Source organism: Agelaius phoeniceus, chromosome 35 (genome assembly GCF_051311805.1).
Source record: "Agelaius phoeniceus isolate bAgePho1 chromosome 35, bAgePho1.hap1, whole genome shotgun sequence".
NCBI lineage: Eukaryota > Metazoa > Chordata > Aves > Passeriformes > Icteridae > Agelaius > Agelaius phoeniceus.
In genome coordinates, this window is record NC_135299.1 from 1,672,495 (window position 1) to 1,690,616 (window position 18,122).

The 18,122-nt window shown below is 55.3% G+C and overlaps 1 protein-coding gene across 5 annotated transcripts in view; it reads left to right on the plus strand.

The window, feature by feature from the left end:
- Nucleotides 1–18,122, plus strand: part of LRP1 (LDL receptor related protein 1) — a 136,061-nt gene that overhangs the window by 35,487 nt on the left and 82,452 nt on the right. The window lies entirely within an intron of this gene.

Genomic DNA, 18,122 nt, shown 5'->3' on the forward strand with positions numbered 1-18,122 from the left:
GGGTATGAGGAGAAATGATCCAGGGAGGAGTGGAGCAAGCTTTGGGATGGCAGTTCTTGCTTCCTTTGGTCCTACCCCTCACAAATGACCGAGTCCCACCCCAAAAAGCGGCCAAGAACAACCTCCCAACCCAGAGGTGCCTCTGTGGGGTCGTGGTGTGAGTGGCTGGTGGCAGTTTCCTTCTGCTGGTGGTTCCGTGGCCAGAACCAAGTGTGGTCACAGCTCCGTGTCCAGTTGGGGTTTGCTGCTCCCAGCTCTGCAGTCAGGATGGGAAGGGAGAGTTACTGCTCGGGATTTTGGTGCTCTCTGAGGAATCCCTGTGGGCTTCCAGCACCTTCCATGAAGGTGCACAGAGAAGTGAGTGGATGTGGGACACCATTCCTGTCACTGCTTTTATCCTTTGCCCAAATCATTTGGGGTGGAACTGGGGGATCTGGGGCTTGCAGTGGGTCTCTGTTCAGGGTTTTGCTTCCCTGGTGTCATCCCCCAGGGGTACTTTTTGCCTCCTGAAACTGGGGGAGGCTTCCAGGGGGAAGAGGGATCCCCTCACCCCACCCACTGTGCTGTTGGGTGAGCAATGGCTCATCCAGCAAATTGGAATGGACGGATTTCTGCAAAGGAGTGAAGGTCCTGGGTGGATCTCAGAGCTGAGAGGGGTTCTCTGCTGAGGGCAGTGGGGTTTGAGCTGGGATCCTGGGGATCCTGGAGGATCTGGGGATACTGAGGATCCTGGAGGATCTGAGGATCCTGAGGGTCCTGGGGGTCCTGAAGGTCCTGGGGGTCCTGGGGGTCCTGAGGATCCTTGGGGTCCTGTGGGTTCTGGAGGTCCTGAGGATCCTGGGGGTCCCGGGGATCCTGAGGATTCTGGGGGTCCTGGGGGTCCTGGGGATCCTGAGGGTCCTGGGGTTTCTGGGGGTCCTGGGAGTCTTGGGGGTCCCGGGGATCCTGGGGGTCCTGGGGGTTCTCAGGCTCTTGGGGATTCTGGGGGTCCTGGAGGTCCTGATGATCCTGGGGGTTCTGGGGGTCCTAGGAGTCCTGGAGGTCCTGAGGATCCTGGGGATCCCAGGGGTTCTGGTGTTCCTGGGGATCCTGAGAATCCTTGGGGTCCTGGGGGTTCTGGGGGTCCTGAGGATCCTGGGGGTCCTGGGGTTTCTGGGGGTCCTGGGGGTCCCGGGGGTCCTGGGGGTTCTGGGGGTCCTGAGGATCCTGAGAATCCTTGGGTCCTGGGGGTTGTGGAGGTCCTGAGGATCCTGGGATCCCAGGGGTTCTGGGGGTCCTGGAGGTTCTGGGGGTTCTGGGGTTCCTGGGGATCCTGAGGATCCTGGGGGTTCTGGGGGTCCTGGGGTTCCTGGGGATCCTGGGATCCTGGGGGTTCTGGGGGTCCTGGAGGTTCTGGGGGTTCTGGGGATCCTGAGGATCCTGAGAATCCTCAGGGTCCTGGGGGTTCTGGAGGTCCTGATGATCCTTGGGGTTCTGGGGGTCCTGGAGGTCCTGGGGATCCTGGGGATCCTGGGGTCCTGAGAATCCTCGGGGTCCTGGGGTTCCTGAGGATCCTGGGGATCCTGGGGATCCTGGGGTTCTGGGAGTCCTGGAGGTTCTGGGGTTCCTGGGAATCCTGAGGATCCTGGGGGTCCTGGGGGTTCTCAGGCTCCTGGGGATTCTGGGGGTCCTGGAGGTCCTGATGATCCTGAGGATCCTGGGGTCCTGAGAATCCTCGGGGTCCTGGGGTTCCTGAGGATCCTGGGGGTCCTGGGGGTCCCGGGGGTCCCGGGGGTCCTGGGCTCTGTGTGTGGCAGGGCTGGGCAGGCTGTGGCCACTGCTGAGGGTGTGTGTGCACAGTTAATTTAAGCTCACCCTGTGTATTTTTAGGGCAGGGTGTATTTTTAGGGAGAGGCCTCACCCTTTGCTCTCCCAGGCCATAGATAACGTGGAGTTGAGCAGGACAGGGCTCAGCTTCCTGCTCCCCTCCCGGGATTTTGGGGTGTTCCTGAGATTTAGGGGTGTCTCTGGGATTTTGGGGTGTCTCTGGGATTTTAGGGATGTCTCTGGGATTTTAGGAGTGTCCCTGGAATTTAGGGGGTCTCTTTAGGTGCCTCAAGGCTGGTTCATCACAAAGGAAGCGGCAGCACTGAGGGAGCTGGGGTGAGGATGAGCAGATAATGTCACTCTCCTGCAGGACACCGTGAATCCAATTAGTGCTTCCCCTCTTTATTTCCTTCTTTATGGCATTATCTGCTCCCAGCAGGAACGGGGGCCTCCCTGGTGCCTGCTGCTAATGGGGTTTGAGCCGCCATCTGATGGGGGGAGATTGATGCTGAGGGGCTGGAGAGCCTGGGATGAGCCTGGCTCCGATGGCTCCCCTGCCTCCCTGTCCTGCAGAGATTTCTGTCACTTGTGCCGCGGGAGATGTGTTAAATGAGGGCTGTTAACAGCCCTTGGCACGACCCGATGTCCTCAGAGCTTTTATTGTTCCTCTGGTCTTTACACTCCCAAAGCTTTTTGCTCTCCTCGGGGCTTCCTGCAGCGCCTCCCCCTCGGCTCCCACCTCGCTGCCCGTGGATATTTGTCACAGGCACTGATTTTCTCACTTGATCTGAGCTGGCTGGTTCCCTACCCCCAGGTCTTTTTTCGGGGACACTAAAAAATCAGAGCCTGGTGAAGCTTTCCATCCATTTCTCTTACAAAAATTTCCTGTTTTCTGCTGGAATTGCATAATTTCTGTCCATCATCAGTTGGGCTGGGGGGCTCTGGGTACCTCGGGGCTGGTTCTCTATCCCCAGGTCTTTTTTCGGGGACACTAAAAAATCAGAGCCTGGTGAAGTTTTCAATGTATTTCTCTTACAAAAAATTCCTGCTTTGTGCTGGAATTGGATCATTTCTCTACCATCAGTCTGAGTGGGCTGGGGGGCTCTGGGTACCTCAAGGCTGGTTCTCTATCCCCAGGTCTTTTTTTGGGGACACACTAAAAAATCAGAGCCTGGTGAAGTTTTCCATGTATTTCTCTTACAAAAATTCTTGTTTTGTGCTGGAATTGGATCATTTCTTTCCATCATCAGTTGGGCTTGGGGGGCTCTGGGTACCTCAAGGCTGGTTCCCTACCCCCAGGTCTTTTTTCGGGGACACTAAAAAATCAGAGCCTGGTGAAGCTTTCCATGCATTTCTCTCACAAAAAATTCCTGTTTTGTGCTGGAATTGGATCATTTCTCTCCACCATCAGTTGGGCTGGGGGGCTCTGGGTGCCTCAGGGCTTGGTGCCAATGGTCAGCACAGGTGGGATGATGTGGGGAGGGGTCCAGCCTGTCCCCATCTCCACAGGGACCATCCTGGGTGCTCAGTGTCCCTCTGTGCTCACCCCTGTGATGAGAATGAGGCACAGGAAGGGCTGCTCCTTCCTGCCAGCACTGAATTGTAACAAGAGGAACTTGTCTTACCCTTCCTCCCATCCTGCTGTCCCTCTCCTCCTCTCCGTGTGACAATCCTGCAGTGTCCCATGCCTGGCAGGCTCAAGGACAGAGGCTCAGGCTGTCCTGACCCCTTGGAGCACCAGGATGGCACAGGGGGGGTCACTCTGAAGCCCCTGACAGCCCTGAGCCCCTCTGGAGCGGGGCAGGGGACACTTGGGGACCTGTCCCAGCTCCCCTTGGACCCTCAGCGCTCCGTGGCAGATCCTTGACCTCCGGGGACTTTGTGATCCCGTGGGTTTTCTCAAGCAGATTCCAACCTCCACGTGTTTTCCCCCAGACAATGTCCTTGTTTGTTTGCACTTGGGCTTCCAAGGAATTTCTGAGCCAAACAGAGCACTAAAAAATAATAATTAAAATCTGTTGCTGGGCTCTTGTGCTGCTGCTTCTCGTCTCGTGGCCGGGGGCTCTCTGCTCCCCCAGCTCCCCAAGCTTATCCTGCTGGCCTTGCCCCCCAATCCTGGGGTTGTTTCTCAGGGATCACATCCTTGAGCAATCCTTGGCCACGGAGCCAGGCAGGGAAGCAGCTGTGCTGGGGGATTTGTGCCTCCTTCCATCAGATTCACGTCCCTGTCCCCAGAGGTGGCACCAGGAGGTGGGGACACCTCTCTAGACCGTCCTTGGGATGCCACCTTTAGCTGGCAGCAGGCCAGGGCTGTGCTGGTCACCTCTGGGTCCCCGAGCTGGCGTTGACAGAGGCGTTAAATCCCCGTCTCCGGTGCTCTGTGATCGGGTGACACTCAGGGCAAGGCAGGAGCCCTTTGCTTGCACTGTGGAAAAATACTGGGGAACACGTGCCAGGAGTGAGAGCTCTGGGCTTCTCCCTGGCCCTCGGGGTGGCTGCCCTGTCCCTGTCCCTCCCCTTCTCCTGCTCTTTCGGTTTCTTTTTCCCCTTTTTCTTTTTCCCCTTTTCTGCGGTTTTTCTGTGTGGTCGGAACTGGGAGGATGTGACCAGCAGCTGAGCTTGGTGGTGCCAGGGAATGCAGTGATTGTGCTGGCACTGCCTCATCCCAGCTCTGGTGCTGCTCCTTCCCAGTGCCAGTGCCACCCTCCCAGTGCCAGTGCCACCCTCCCAGTCCCAGTGCCACCATCCCAGTGCCAGTGCCACCCTCCCAGTCCCAGCTCTGCTCCTTCCCAGTCTCAGCATGGTTCCCCCAGTCCCAGTTTTGCTTTCCCAGTCCAGCTCTACTCTCCCAGTCCCAGCTCTGCTCCTTCCCAGTCCCAGCTCTGCTCCTTCCCAGTCTAACACTGCTCTCCCAGTCCCAGTCCATCACTGGTTTCCCAGTCCCAGCTCTGCTCCTTCCCAGTCCATCACTGCTCTCCCAGTCCCAGCTCTGCTCTCCCAGTCCCAGCTCTGCTCCTTTCCCAGTCCAGCACTGTTTTCCCAGTCCCAGCTCTGCTCCTTCCCAGTCTAACACTGCTCTCCCAGTCCCAGTCCAGAACTGTTCTCCCAGTCCCAGCTCTGCTCCTTCCCAGTCTCAGCATGGTTCCCCCAGTCCCAGCTCTGCTCCTTTCCCAGTCCATCACTGCTCTCCCAGTCCCAGCTCTGCTCCTTTCCCAGTCCCAGCTCTGCTCCTTCCCAGTCTAACACTGCTCTCCCAGTCCCAGTCCATCACTGGTTTCCCAGTCTAGCTCTGCTCCTTCCCAGTCCCAGCACTACTCTCCCAGTCCAGCAATGTTTCCCAGTCCCAGCTCTGCTCTCCCAGTCCCATCACTGCTCTCCCAGTCCCAGCTCTGCTCCCTCCCAGTCCAGCTCTGCTCCTTTCCCAGTCCATCACTGGTTTCCCAGTCCCAGCTCTGCTCCCTCCCAGTCCATCACTGGTTTCCCAGTCCAGCTCTGCTCCTTTCCCAGTCCCAGCACTGCTCTCCCAGTCCAGCTCTGCTCCTTTCCCAGTCCATCACTGCTCTCCCAGTCCAGCAATGTTTCCCAGTCCCAGCTCTGCTCCTTTCCCAGTAGGAGCAGTCACCAATCCTGCAGCTCAGCAGGATCCTTGCAGGGCTGCTGGGGAAAGGCTGCAGAGGTGCCATGATTTATTATTTCTCAGTTCAAGCTTTGTTGTTTTCCTTTCTAAAACAAACCCCCTGGGAAGGGGTTTGAAATATCAGGACATTTGATCCTGAGTGCATTATAAACCCTAAACACCAACGATCTGGCCAGCATTAAAATCCCTTCCTGGGCAGCATCAATCCCAAGCTGCCCAGCTCGGGGGGTGTTTTCATTGACTCCATTTCAGTGTCCCTTGGAATGGGCTGTCCCCGTGCCAGCAGGCAGAGAGAGGAGCTGGGACAGATTGATTTCAGGGCCATGTTGCTCTGCAGAGGAATCCAAGTACATTTCTTCCCCCACTTTGCATGGAAAGCTATTTTTCTTCCTTGCTGCCTCATCCTGGCCAAGAAAGAGGCTCCGACGTGAACTCACTTGGCAGGAGAGGGGGATGATTGGTAACTTCATCTCGTGGTTCCTTTCTGTTGGGTTTTTTCTTTTTCTTTTTTAACTGTTTGTGGCTGTTCTTGTGGCAGTGAGGGAGGAAAGTGGGAGATGGGGGAGAGAAGGGGATAAATGGGATGGGGGATAAATGGGAGCAGGGGAAAAATGGGAGCAAGGGATAAATGGGATGGCTGATAAATGGGGCAGGGGATAAATGGGAGCAGGGGAAAAATGGGATCAGGGATAAATGGGATGGGGGATAAATGGAGCAGGGGATAGGGGAGAGCAGGACATGGAAGGGAGAAGGGATAGGGGAGAACAGGGGATAAATGGGACCAGGGAATAAATGGGAGCAGAGGATAAATGGGAGCAGGACATGGAAGGGAGAAGGGATAGGGGAAATCAGGAGATGGGGGAAAGCAGGGGATAAATGGGGCAGGGGATAAATGGGAGCAGGGGATAAATGGGGCAGGGGATAGGGGAGAGCAGGACATGGAAGGGAGAAGGGATAGGGGAGAACAGGGGAAAAATGGGACCAGGGGATAAATGGGAGCAGGGAATAAATGGGAGCAAGGAATAAATGGGAGCAGAGGATAAATGGGAGCAGGACATGGAGGGGAGAAGGGAATGGGATGGGTGAGAGAAGGGGATAGAGGAGAGCAGGGACCACATGGGAAAGCAGGAATTTGGTGGGAGCAGGGGATGAAGGCAAGCAGGAGCTGGAGGGAGCAGAGGTTGGGGGAACAGGGATAGGGGAGAGCAGGGGATAAATGGGAGCAAGGGATAAATGGGAGCAGGGGATAAATGGGAGCAGGGAAAAATGGGAGCAGGACATGGAGGGGAGAAGGGAATGAGGGAAATCAGGAAATAGGGGAGAGCAGGGGAAAAATAGGAACAGGACATGGAGGGGAAAAGGGGATAGGGGAGAGCAGGGGATGGGGGAAATCAGGGAATAGGAGAGAGCAGGGGAAAAATGGGAGCAGGGGATAAATGGGAGCAAGGGATAAATGGGATGGGGGATAAATGGGAGCAGGGGATAAATGGGATGGGGGATAAATGGGAGCAGGGGATAAATGGGAGCATGGGATAAATGGGAGCAGGACATGAAGGGGAGCAGGGGATAAATGGGACCATGGGATAAATGGGACCAGAGGATAAATGGGAGCAGGGGATAGATGGGAGCAGAGGATAAATGGGAGCAGGGGATAAATGGGAGCAGGGGATAGATGGGAGCAGGACGTGAAGGGGAGCAGGGGATAAGGGGGAGAGCAAGGACCAGGATGGATGGGAGCAGGGAATGGGATGGGTGAGAGAAGGGGATAGAGGAGAGCAGGGACCACACAAGAATGCAGGGATTGGGGATGGGGAGAAGAGGGGATGGAGGGCACAGGGACTGTCTGCAGCCATGCACTCACACCAGCTCATTGTGTGGCAGGGGACAGCACCACCATGGTGACTTTAATCAGTCTCTTAACCAAGATCTGACACTCAGGACCCTGCTGTGGCTCTGCCCAGCACCTCTGACTCTCTTTCTCTGCTGTTTCCCCTTGTGGGGAACATAAATAAATCCCCCAAGGGGACTGAGGCCCCCCTGAAACCCCCTCCAGGCTGTGGTGGCAGGGCCGAGCTGCATTCCCACATTGCTGGGGACAAAAGGGTGGCACGAAATGTCCTGAGTCATCAGGAATGGGTTTGGTTTCACATGGACCGGAGCGTGTCTGTCCCAGCACACGTCTGTCTGTCTGTCTGTCTGTCTGTCCCAGCACACGTCTGTGTGTCCATCCTGCACTGCCTCGTGCCAGGCTCGCTGCAGGAGCCCCTTGGGACCCTTCCTGGCCCCATTTCTGCTCTCTCCTCCCCCCCAGATCACCCCAGTGCCGGGTTCCCATCGAGCCCGTGTCTCTCTCCTCTCACCCAGAAGGAAGCCAAGTGCCCCCCGTGCCTCCCGCTCAGCCTCTGTGGAATATTTGTGCCCATGGAATGGTCTCATTAAGGCAGAGTAATTAGCAGTCCCTTGGCTGCCCTCCACAGCTCATTCCATCCCTGTTCCTGCTCTTCCCACCTCCTGTGCCTCGGCCAGGCTCTGCAGGGACACTGTGGGGTTGAGCCAGGACATGGGGAGGAGGGAAAGTTTGGGGGTGTCCCCATTTTGGGGAGCAGAGATGGTGCCGGTGACTGCTTGGACATGGGAGATGCAGCCATGGTGCTGCACTGGAGCAGAGCATGGCCTGAAGAGGAGGCAATTTTGGGGTGTCCCCACCGTGGGGGCTGGAGATGGTGTCAGAGAGGGGCTGGAGAGGTTCTGGTGGTCTCATGGTTCCCATTCAGTGGTGCTGCACTGGGGTTCCAAGGCACAGAGAGCCCAAGGATTGGAGCTCCTAGGGCTCTATGGAGCAGGGCAGTGCTCCAGCTGTCCCCAAGGCCTCTGAGGTGGCTGTGTCACCACCCTGGGGGACAGAGATGGTGTCAGAGAGGGGCTGGAGAGGTTCTGGTGATCCCTTGGACACAGTTCTCCTTCAGCTGCAGCCATGGTGCTGCACAGGAATAGAGAAGAGGAGGCAATTTTGGGGTGTCCCCACCCTGGGGAGTGGGAGATGGTGTCAGAGAGGGGCTGGAGAGGTTCTGATGGTCTCATGGTTCCCATTCAGTGGTGCTGCACTGGGGTTCCAAGGCACAGAGAGCCCAAGGATTGGGGCTCCCAGGGCTCTATGGAGCAGGGCAGTGCTCCAGCCTGTCCCCAAGGCCTCTGAGGTGGCTGTGTCACCACCCTGGGGAACAGAGATGGTGTCAGAGAGGGGCTGGAGAGGTTCTGGTGATCTCATGGTTCCCATTCAGTGGTGCTGCACTGGGGTTCCAAGGCACAGAGAGCCCAAGGATTGAGGCTCCCAGGGCTCTATGGAGCAGGGCAGTGCTCCAGCCTGTCCCCAAGGCCTCTGAGGTGGCTGTGTCACCACCCTGGGGAACAGAGATGGTGTCGGAGACGTTCTGGAGAGGTTCTGGTGGTCTCATGGTTCCCATTCAGTGATGCTGCACTGGGGTTCCAAGGCACAGACAGCCCAAGGACTGGGCTCTATGGAGCAGGGCAGTGCTCCAGCCTGTCCCCAAGGCTGGGATGTCCCTCTGAGGGGGCTGTGTCACCACCCTGGGGGACAGAGATGGTGTCAGAGAGGGACTGGAGAGGTTCTGGTGGTCTCATGGTTCCCATTCAGTGGTGCTGCACTGGGGTTCCAAGGCACAGACAGCCCCAGGATTGGGGCTCCCAGGGCTCCCTGGAGCAGGGCAGTGCTCCAGCCTGTCCCCAAGGCCTCTGAGGTGGCTGTGTCACCACCCTGGGGGACAGAGATGGTGTCAGAGAGGGGCTGGAGAGGTTCTGGTGATCTCATGGTTCCCATTCAGTGGTGCTGCACTGGGGTTCCAAGGCACAGACAGCCCAAGGACTGGGCTCTATGGAGCAGGGCAGTGCTCCAGCCTGTCCCCAAGGCCTCTGAGGTGGCTGTGTCACCCCCTGAGCAAGGTTTGGCCGGCTCAGCTGGGGCGTGAGCGCTCACAGAGCCCCAGGGATCCATCCCAGCACCGACTCAGACGTCCTGGCCGAGGGCCACCAGCTTCCACCCAGCGGTTCCTCCTCGCAGGGAAACATCTCAGCAGAAAGGCGGTGGCCGGGGGGGAGGATGAATTTATTTATTTTTGAGCCTGCTTTGCTCAGGCAACCAGGCTGACGTGACGGCTGCGGTGCTGCTCGGTGGCAGCCGTTCCCCCTTCCTGCCCTGCTCGGACACAAGGACTCGGCTGTTCCTGGGAGCAGGGGGGACCCTCAGGGTGTCCGTCCGTCCGTCCGTCCGGCGCCCCCGGGGGCGGGAGTTTGTCTTTGTGCTCGTCCTGTTAACATACTTCTAATTAAGGAAAATTGTCCCCAGGAGCAGTGTTTATCCAGGCCGGTCACAGAGCCGGGCTTGTTCTCCCGGGGAGAGGATGTCTGTGGAGGGGGAAGAGAGACAGAAATTCCTCCAGATTATGGCATTATGTAAATGTATCAAACGGATCATTCCCTATAAAAAAAAAATAAAAAGGAAAGTAGGAAACCGATGGATTTCGGCAGCCCTGGGGATTGCATTCCTGACGAGCCTCCGCTCCTGCGCCGCCGGCCTTTCAGAGCCGAAATATTCCGCGACTTTTCCAAGATGTTTTTCCTCCCAGGCCGCGTGCCCTGGGCGCCTGGGGGGCTTGTGGGGCCACCCCCCAGCCCTCCCAGGCTTCTTTTCTTGCTGGGTGGCAAATTGGCCTCGGTTCCTGCTTGCCCTTTGGGGTGGGCTGGGCCTGGAGCAGGGGACGTGGTGTTTGCTGCTCTCCATGGGATGTGGTGTGGATGTGAACCATGGATTCCATAGTTTGTGTCAAGGCTGGCTGACCCTGGAGAAGCAAGAACCAGCTGTTTACAGGACTTTAATATTCTTTATTTATTCTTTATTTCTTTAGTATTCTTTATTTCTTTATTATTGTTATTTATTCTTTATTATTCGTCATTTATTCTTTATTATTCGTTATTTCTTTATTTGTTATTTCTTTATTATTCGTTATTTATTATTTGTTATTCTTTATTATTCATTATTTGTTATTCGTTATTTAAATATTATTCGTTTGTGTCAAGGCTGGTTGACCCTGGGGAAGCAAGAACCAGCTGTTTATAGGACTTTTATATTCTTTATTTCTTTATTATTCGATTTTTCTTTATTATTCGTCATTTATTCTTTATTATTCATTATTTCTTTATTATTCTTTATTTAAATATTCTTTATTATTCGTTAATTTTTTATTCGTTATTTCTTTATTATTCGTTATTATTTGTTATTTATTATTCGTTATTCTTTATTATTCCTTATTTATTATTCGCTATTTAAATTTTATTCATTTGTGTCAAGGCTGGTTGACCCTGGGGAAGCAAGAACCAGCTGTTTATAGGACTTTAATATTCTTTATTTATTCTTTATTTCTTCATTAATCTTTATTTCTTTATTACTCTTTATTTCTTTATTATTTTTATTTAAAGCCAGATGTTGGCAGTGGTGCTTAAACCATCTCTGTTCTTTGTCCCTCGTGCTGGGGCAAGGGGGAAAATGCTCCTCAGCAGAATGGGAACAAGGATTTGGTGTCAGGGCTCCCTGTCCTGCTCTCCTAGAAATGCTCCCTTGAGGGGTAGCAGGGAAGTGGAATTTCTCCCAGACGTAGAATCATGGAATTATTAAAGTTGGAGAAGTCCTCTGAGACCCTCAAATCCAACCATCAACCCAGAGCTGCCAGGTCATCGCTGACGTGTGTCCCCAAGTGCCACATCCACGACGTTTCTGGCTGCTCCAAGTTTCTCCCAGACTTAGAATCATGGAATTATTAAAGTTGGAAAAGCCCTCTAAGACCCTTGAGTCCAACCATTAACCCAGAGCCGCCAGATTGTCACTGAAATGTGTCCCCAAGTGCCAGATCCACATGTTCCAGGAGGAATTTCTTCATGGAAAGAGTTGGAATTTCTTCATGGAAAGGGTTGGAATTTCTTTATGGAAAGAGTTGGAATTTCTTCATGGAAAGGGTTGGAATTTCTTCATTCCAAAGGGTTGGAATTTCTTCATGGAAAGGGTTGGAATTTCTTCATTCCAAAGGGTTGTCAGGCATTGGAAGGGGTTTTTAGGGAGATGTCTGAGGAACATCTGGATGTGGCACTCAGGGATCGGTCACAGCTTGGACTCGATGGTCCTGGAGGGTTTTTCCAACCTCAGGGATTCTGGAATTCAGGAATTGAAAAGTTGGAAAAGCCCTCTCAGACCCTCAAATGCAACCACTGACCCAGAGCTGCCAGATTGTCACTGAAACGTGTCCCCAAGTGCCACATCCACACGTTTCAGGAGGAATTTCTTCATTCCAAAGGTTTGGAATTTCTTCATGGAAAGGCATTGAGAGGGAGGTGGTGGAATGCCCATCCCTGGAGATGTCTGAGGAACATCTGGATGTGGCAATCAGGGATCGGTCACAGCTTGGACTCGATGGTCCTGGAGGGTTTTTCCAACCTCAGGGATTCTGGAATTCAGAGACTGAAAAGTTGGAAAAGCCCTCTAAGACCCTCAAATGCAACCACTGACCCAGAGATGCCAGATTGTCACTGAAACGTGTCCCCAAGCGCCACATCCACACGTTTCAGGAGGAATTTCTTCATGGAAAGGGTTGGAATTTCTTCATGGAAAGGGTTGGAATTTCTTCATGGAAAGAGTTGGAATTTCTTCATGGAAAGGGTTGGAATTTCTTCATGGAAAGGGTTGTCAGGCACTGGAAGGGGCTGCTTAGGGAGGTGTCTGAGGAGCATCTGGATGTGGCACTCAGGGATCGGTCACAGCTTGGACTCAATGGTCCTGGAGGGTTTTTCCAACCTCAGGGATTCTGGAATTCAGGGATTGAAAAGTTGGAAAAGCCCTCTCAGACCCTTGAGTCCAACCATTAACCCAGAGCCGTCAGATTGTCACTGAAACGTGTCCCCAAGTGCCACATCCACACGTTTCAGGAGGAATTTCTTCATTCCAAAGGTTTGGAATTTCTTCATGGAAAGGCATTGAGAGGGAGGTGGTGGAATGCCCATCCCTGGAGATGTCTGAGGAACATCTGGATGTGGCACTCAGGGATCGGTCACAGCTTGGACTCGATGGTCCTGGAGGGTTTTTTCCAACCTCAGGGATTCTGGAATTCAGGGATTTTTTTTGCTGTTTTGATTTTTCCCCGACCTTGTTGAACCTCTGTGGACACTGGGGGGTTTCTCCTTTTCCTTGCTCCATGGTTCAGGAGCCTGGAGGAGCTGCTGGGTGGCTCCATCCCCCTCACAGCTGTTTGAGGACTGTCGAAATCCCTGGGCTGAATCCGAGGGAAGATTTTGTGCTTCCTTCCTCCTCCTGTCAGGCCACAATTGATGTGTTTGCAGACTGCACAGCAACTGGTTCGTGCAGAGCAAAGTTATTTGCTGGGTCAGCAAAGCTCCTTCCCCCCCCCCAAAAAAAAACAACCAAAAAACCAAAAACCCACAGCCCTGCAGTGCCTCACTGGGAGTGGGGTAAATCCAGTTAAGGGAGGGAGAACTTGGGGCTGCAGCTCCAGCGGGAAATGTGGGAATTGTTTCAAGGAGTTCTTTGAGTGGGATTGTCCCACCTGGAGCTCTGGGATCCCAGCAGGAGAAGGAGGCCAGGGTTGGAGGGTTGGAGCCAGGCTGGGAGAGCTGGGGGTGAGAAGGCTCCAGGGAAAGCTCAGAGCTTCTTCCAGGGCTTGAAGAGGCTCCAGGGAAAGCTCAGAGCTTCCTCCAGGGCCTGAGGAGGCTCCAGGGAAAGCTCAGAGCTTCTCCCAGGGCCTGAAGAGGCTCCAGGGAAAGCTCAGAGCTTCTCCCAGGGCCTGAAGAGGCTCCAGGGAAAGCTCAGAGCTTCTCCCAGGGCCTGAAGAGGCTCCAGGGAAAGCTCAGAGCTTCTCCCAGGGCCTGAAGAGGCTCCAGGGAAAGCTCAGAGCTTCTCCCAGGGCCTGAAGAGGCTTCAGGAGAGCTGGGGACAAGGGCTTGGAGTGACAGGACACAGGGAATGGCTTCCCACTGACACAGAGTGGGGCTAGGTGGGATTTTAGGCAGAAATTCCTCCCTGTGAGGGTGGGGATGCCCCTGGATCCCCGGAGGTGTCCAAGCCCAGGTTGGATGGAGCTTGGAACAACTTGAGGTAGTGGAAGGTGTCTCAAGTGGGACTGAAATGATCTTTAAGATCCCTTTGGACCCAGAGCAGTCTGGGATTCTCAGAAAAGGGAAAATCCAAGCCCAGAGTGACAGGGTTTTGTGGCAGGGACCTCAGGAGCAGCTCGGTGGGGATCACTCGGGCTCCAGGGAGGGCTCAGAGCCTCTTCCAGTGCCTGGAGAGGCTCCAGGAGAGCTGGAGAGGGAGGTTCCAGAAGATCTGGAGCTGAGAAGGTTCCAGGGAGGGCTCAGAGCCTCTTCCAGTGCCTGAAGAGGCTCCAGGAGAGCTGCAGAGGGACTTGGGATAAGAGCCTGGAGTGATCGGACACAGGGAATGGCTTCCCACTGACACAGAGTAGGGTTAGGTGAAATTTTGGAGATTTTGGGAAGAAGTTTTGGAGATTTTGGGAAGAAATTCCTGCCTGTGAGGGAGAGGATGCCCCTGGACCCCTGGAAGTGCCCAAGGCCAACCTTGGAGCAACCTGGGATAGGGGAAGGTGTCTCAAGTGGGCCTGAGGTGATCTTTTGACCCAGAGCAGTCTGAGATTCTCAGAAAAGGGAAAATCCAAGCCCAGTGTGACAGGGTTTTGTGGCAGGGACCTCAGGAACAGCTCAGTGGGGATCACTCGGGCCCTGGCGGGTGTGAAACCAGGAAACATCTGTGAGGGTGGCTTTTGGGGTTTCCTGAAGTTGCCAACCCACCCGTGTTGAGCAATTTTAATGAAGTTCCCTCATCCTCCATCCTCCCTCCCTGCTTTCAAAGCCACCTCCTCCCCCCCAGACGGGGTTGCTGGCCTGGACCCCATCCCTGTCCCCGTCCCTGGGAGGTTTTTTTTGGCTGCCTGTCCCAGGAAGAGCCTTGGAAAGCTGAAATTCCCTGCTCTCTGCCCCCACCAGCTCCTTTCCAAAGGCTCTCAAATAAATAAATCTTGGGAAATGAGCTCGGCGTGTCGCAATCGCCGGGGTTGAGCAAGGAGAGGGATTCATTCCAAACTGGGAATTTTTTTTTGGGGATGGGGAGGGGTGAGAGGCACCCGAGAGGGGCTCTGGGAGGGAGGGGAGGTGGTCTCTGCCCCTGGGATTCTCTGTGGAAATCACCTGGGACCCCTCCAGGGGACAGGGTCAGCCCTGCTGGTCCCCTCAGGGTGTTTTGATGGCCATGGGTGGCCGTGGCATCATCCCTGGGCATCCATTCCTAGGGGGGGACACACAGGGGGAGACTCCCCCCCTGTCCAAAAATTGAGAAGGAAGGGGTTTAAAGTGTCTGCAGGCCAATGGCAGGGGTTAAAAATAGCTGTTTTCTAAATTAGCTTCGAGCAGAAGTTCGAGAGGAAATCCAGGTTTAGCTGAGGCTACAAGAAAGAGCTGAAAATAATAATAATAATAATAATAATAATAATAATAATAATAATAATAATAATAATAATAATAATAATAATAATAGTGATGGTGATAAAAACAACAGTGGCAATAAGAAAGAAATAAAAAGTGATTCCTACGAAGGAGAGGGGAGGATGGTGAGCAGGGAGAGATGGAAAACAAAAGCCTTTGAGGAGGGTAATGCTTTCCAGCTGCAAAAATAAAGCCTGGGAGAGGAGCAAGTGCTTGCATCACCCCAAACCCCCCTGCCCTGTGCTGCCCTGCTCGGAGCTGGGGCTCAAATGGACACTCCCAGCTGGACCAGGACCCCCTTTGCCCCTGGATTGGAGGGGAATTTTCCCCTGGATTGGGGCAGGATGGGCGTGAGGGGAAATGTGGGGCTGGAATTCTGTGCCTTGTTTTGGCTTTTTCCTCTTTGAGTGTTGGGCTGGGGCTCCAATGGAGACCCCCAGCTGGACCAGGACCCCCTTTTCCCCTGGGTTGGGGCAGGGTGGGTGTGAGGGGAAACGTGGGGCTGGAATTCTGTGCCTTGTTTTGGCTTTTTCCTTTTGGAGTGTTGGGCTGGACTCAGCTCCAGCTCGGAGGGAGAGGCAGGAGAGGTGGGAAAGGGGGTCTGGGATGGGTTGGGCCCCTCAAGGAGGAGAATTTGGGGGTCTGAGCCGTGGTGGGGGCCCCCTGAGCCGTTCTGCCAACGCTCCCCATCCGCCCCTGCCTTGGATCTCTCCCTGGGTCCTGTGACTCTGACTCAGCCACGCAGGCGCCAGCCAAGCCCTGCTTTTTTTGGGGAATTCTTGCACATCCCCTTGCTCAAGTGTTTCTCACCCCAGCAGGGCCCTGCCACCCCCTCCCCACGTCACAGGGGGGTTTGGGGAGCAGGGGAGGGCTGTGGGTGACAGCAGGACCCCGTCTCAAGGGCAGGATGTGACCCCAGTGCTCATTTTTAGGTGCTTTTCATCCCAAACCCCTCTTGCCCCAGGAGCTGGGGGGTCCTGGTTGGAGCAGGAGCCCTGTGCCAGCCCTGGCAGGTTGGGCAGCACATTGGGAGCCCTGTTTGGGGTTGATTCCTTGGCTTGATTGAGGTTGTTTCCTCCTTGATTGAGGTTGATTCCTTGTTTTTGCCTGTTTCCATTTGTTTTTGCATCCCTTTGCTCAAGTGTTTCTCGCCCCAGCAGGGCCCTGCCACCCCCTCCCCATTCCCAGTGTTCCAGCAGGGTGACCCTCATGTTACAGGGGGGTTTTGGGGAGCAGGGGAGGGCTGTGGGTGACAGCAGGACTCTGTCTCAGGGGCAGAATGTGCATTTTTAGGTGCTTTTCATCCCAAACCCCCTCTTGCCCCAGGAGCTGGGGGGTCCTGGTTGGAGCAGGAGCCCCCTCAAACCCCTGTGCCAGCCCTGGCACGTTGGGAGCCCTGTTTGGGGTTGGTTCCTTGGCTTGACTGAGGTTGTTTCCTCCTGGTTTGAGGTCGATTCCTTGGCTCGGGCTGTTCCCACTTGTTTTTGCGAGCTGCCTCTCGCCGGGTGGCGGCTGCGGGCGCTGCAGCCTCGCCCTTCCGGAGGGGAGGGCTCAGCGTCCCCATCCCTGTCCCCATCCCTGTCCCCATGCCTGTCCCCAGGGCCACAGAATGAGCTGGCTGAGCTGGCCTGGCTCGCTCAGCCACGGGCATTGGGGTTCGTGCACCCCAAACTCTCTGTGTGCTCACCCCAGCCCGGCCGTGTGGATGGAGAGCCCCGGGATCAAGGGTGGGGTGGGGGCATTGCAAAATCTCCTGGCTTGGTTCGTGTTTTCCCTGCTCTGTTGGTTAATAATTCAGTGCTGTCTGGCCCTGCTCCACCAGGGCTGTCTGGGTCTCTCTGACCTTGGGGCTCTGAGGATGGGGGGCTGCTCTGGCCCATCTGTGCTCCTTTGGGGCTGTCTCACCTCGGGGTCCTGGGGCTGGGAGGCTGCTGTGCCCCATCCCTGCTCTCCTGGGGCTGTCTGAGTCCTGCTGGGACTGAGGGGTCCCTGTGCCCCATCCCTGCTCCTCCAGAGCTGTCCAGATCCTGTTAGCCTTGAGTGCTGGGACTGGGGGGTCCCTGTGCCCCATCCCTGCTCCTTCCTCCAGGGCTATGTGGCTCCCTCTGACCCTTGGGTCCTTCTGCCCATCCCTGCTGTGCCCCATCCCTGCTGTGCCCCATCCCTGCTCTGCCCCATCCCTGCTCCTCCAGGGCTCTCCAGATCCTGCTGGCCTCAAGATGCTGGGCCTGGAGGGGTCCCTGTCCTCCTGATCTTGGGGTCCTGGAGCTGGGAGCTCATTGTGCCCCATCCCTGCTGTGCCCATCCCTGCTCTGCCCCATCCCTGCTGTGCCCCATCCCCGCTGTGCCCCATTCCTGCTGTGCCCATCCCTGCTCTGCCCTGTCCGTTCTCACTGTGATGGGGATGCAGGGTCTGGGGGTGCACCAATCCAAAGGACAGCTCTCCAAAACCCTTGGGATGTCTGGGAGCTGCAGCCCCTCAGCCTGGCCTCTGTCCTGGCAGGCTCAGGAGGGGCTGAGCAGCTGAGCACTGGCCAGGCAGGAATTCGGGTGCGTTGGGCTGATCGGATTTAACTGGTTTAATTAAATACTCACTGGCTTGCACTGGTTTAATTAAACACTCACATGCTGCCTGCCAGGTGCTGCCTCTCACCTGCTCCAGGCCCCAGGGTGCCCCTGCAGCTCTGGATTAGCTCTGCTCCCACCTTGCCCAGCAGGATCTGCCCTGGGTGCCACGTGTGCCATCCCGTGGGGCTGTTGGGGCCCCTTCCCTGCTGCCCCCTCCCTTCTGCAGCAGGCACCTGGCAGAGCTTCCCCTGCCCCACTGGGGTTCCTGAGGGATGGATTCCCAATGTTCCTGTGGGGTGAATTCACAGGGTTCCTGTGGGATGAATCCACAGGGTTCCCGAGGGATGTATTCCCAATATTCCTGCAGGGGAAATTTTTATTACCTGTGTTGCTGCAGGAAAAAAATTCCAATGTTTCTGCAGGATGAATTCCCAATATTCCTGCAGGATGGATTCCCAATGTTCCTGCAGGATGGATTCCCAATGTTCCTGCAGGGTGAATTCCCAAGATTTCAAAAGGAGAAATTCCCAGTGTT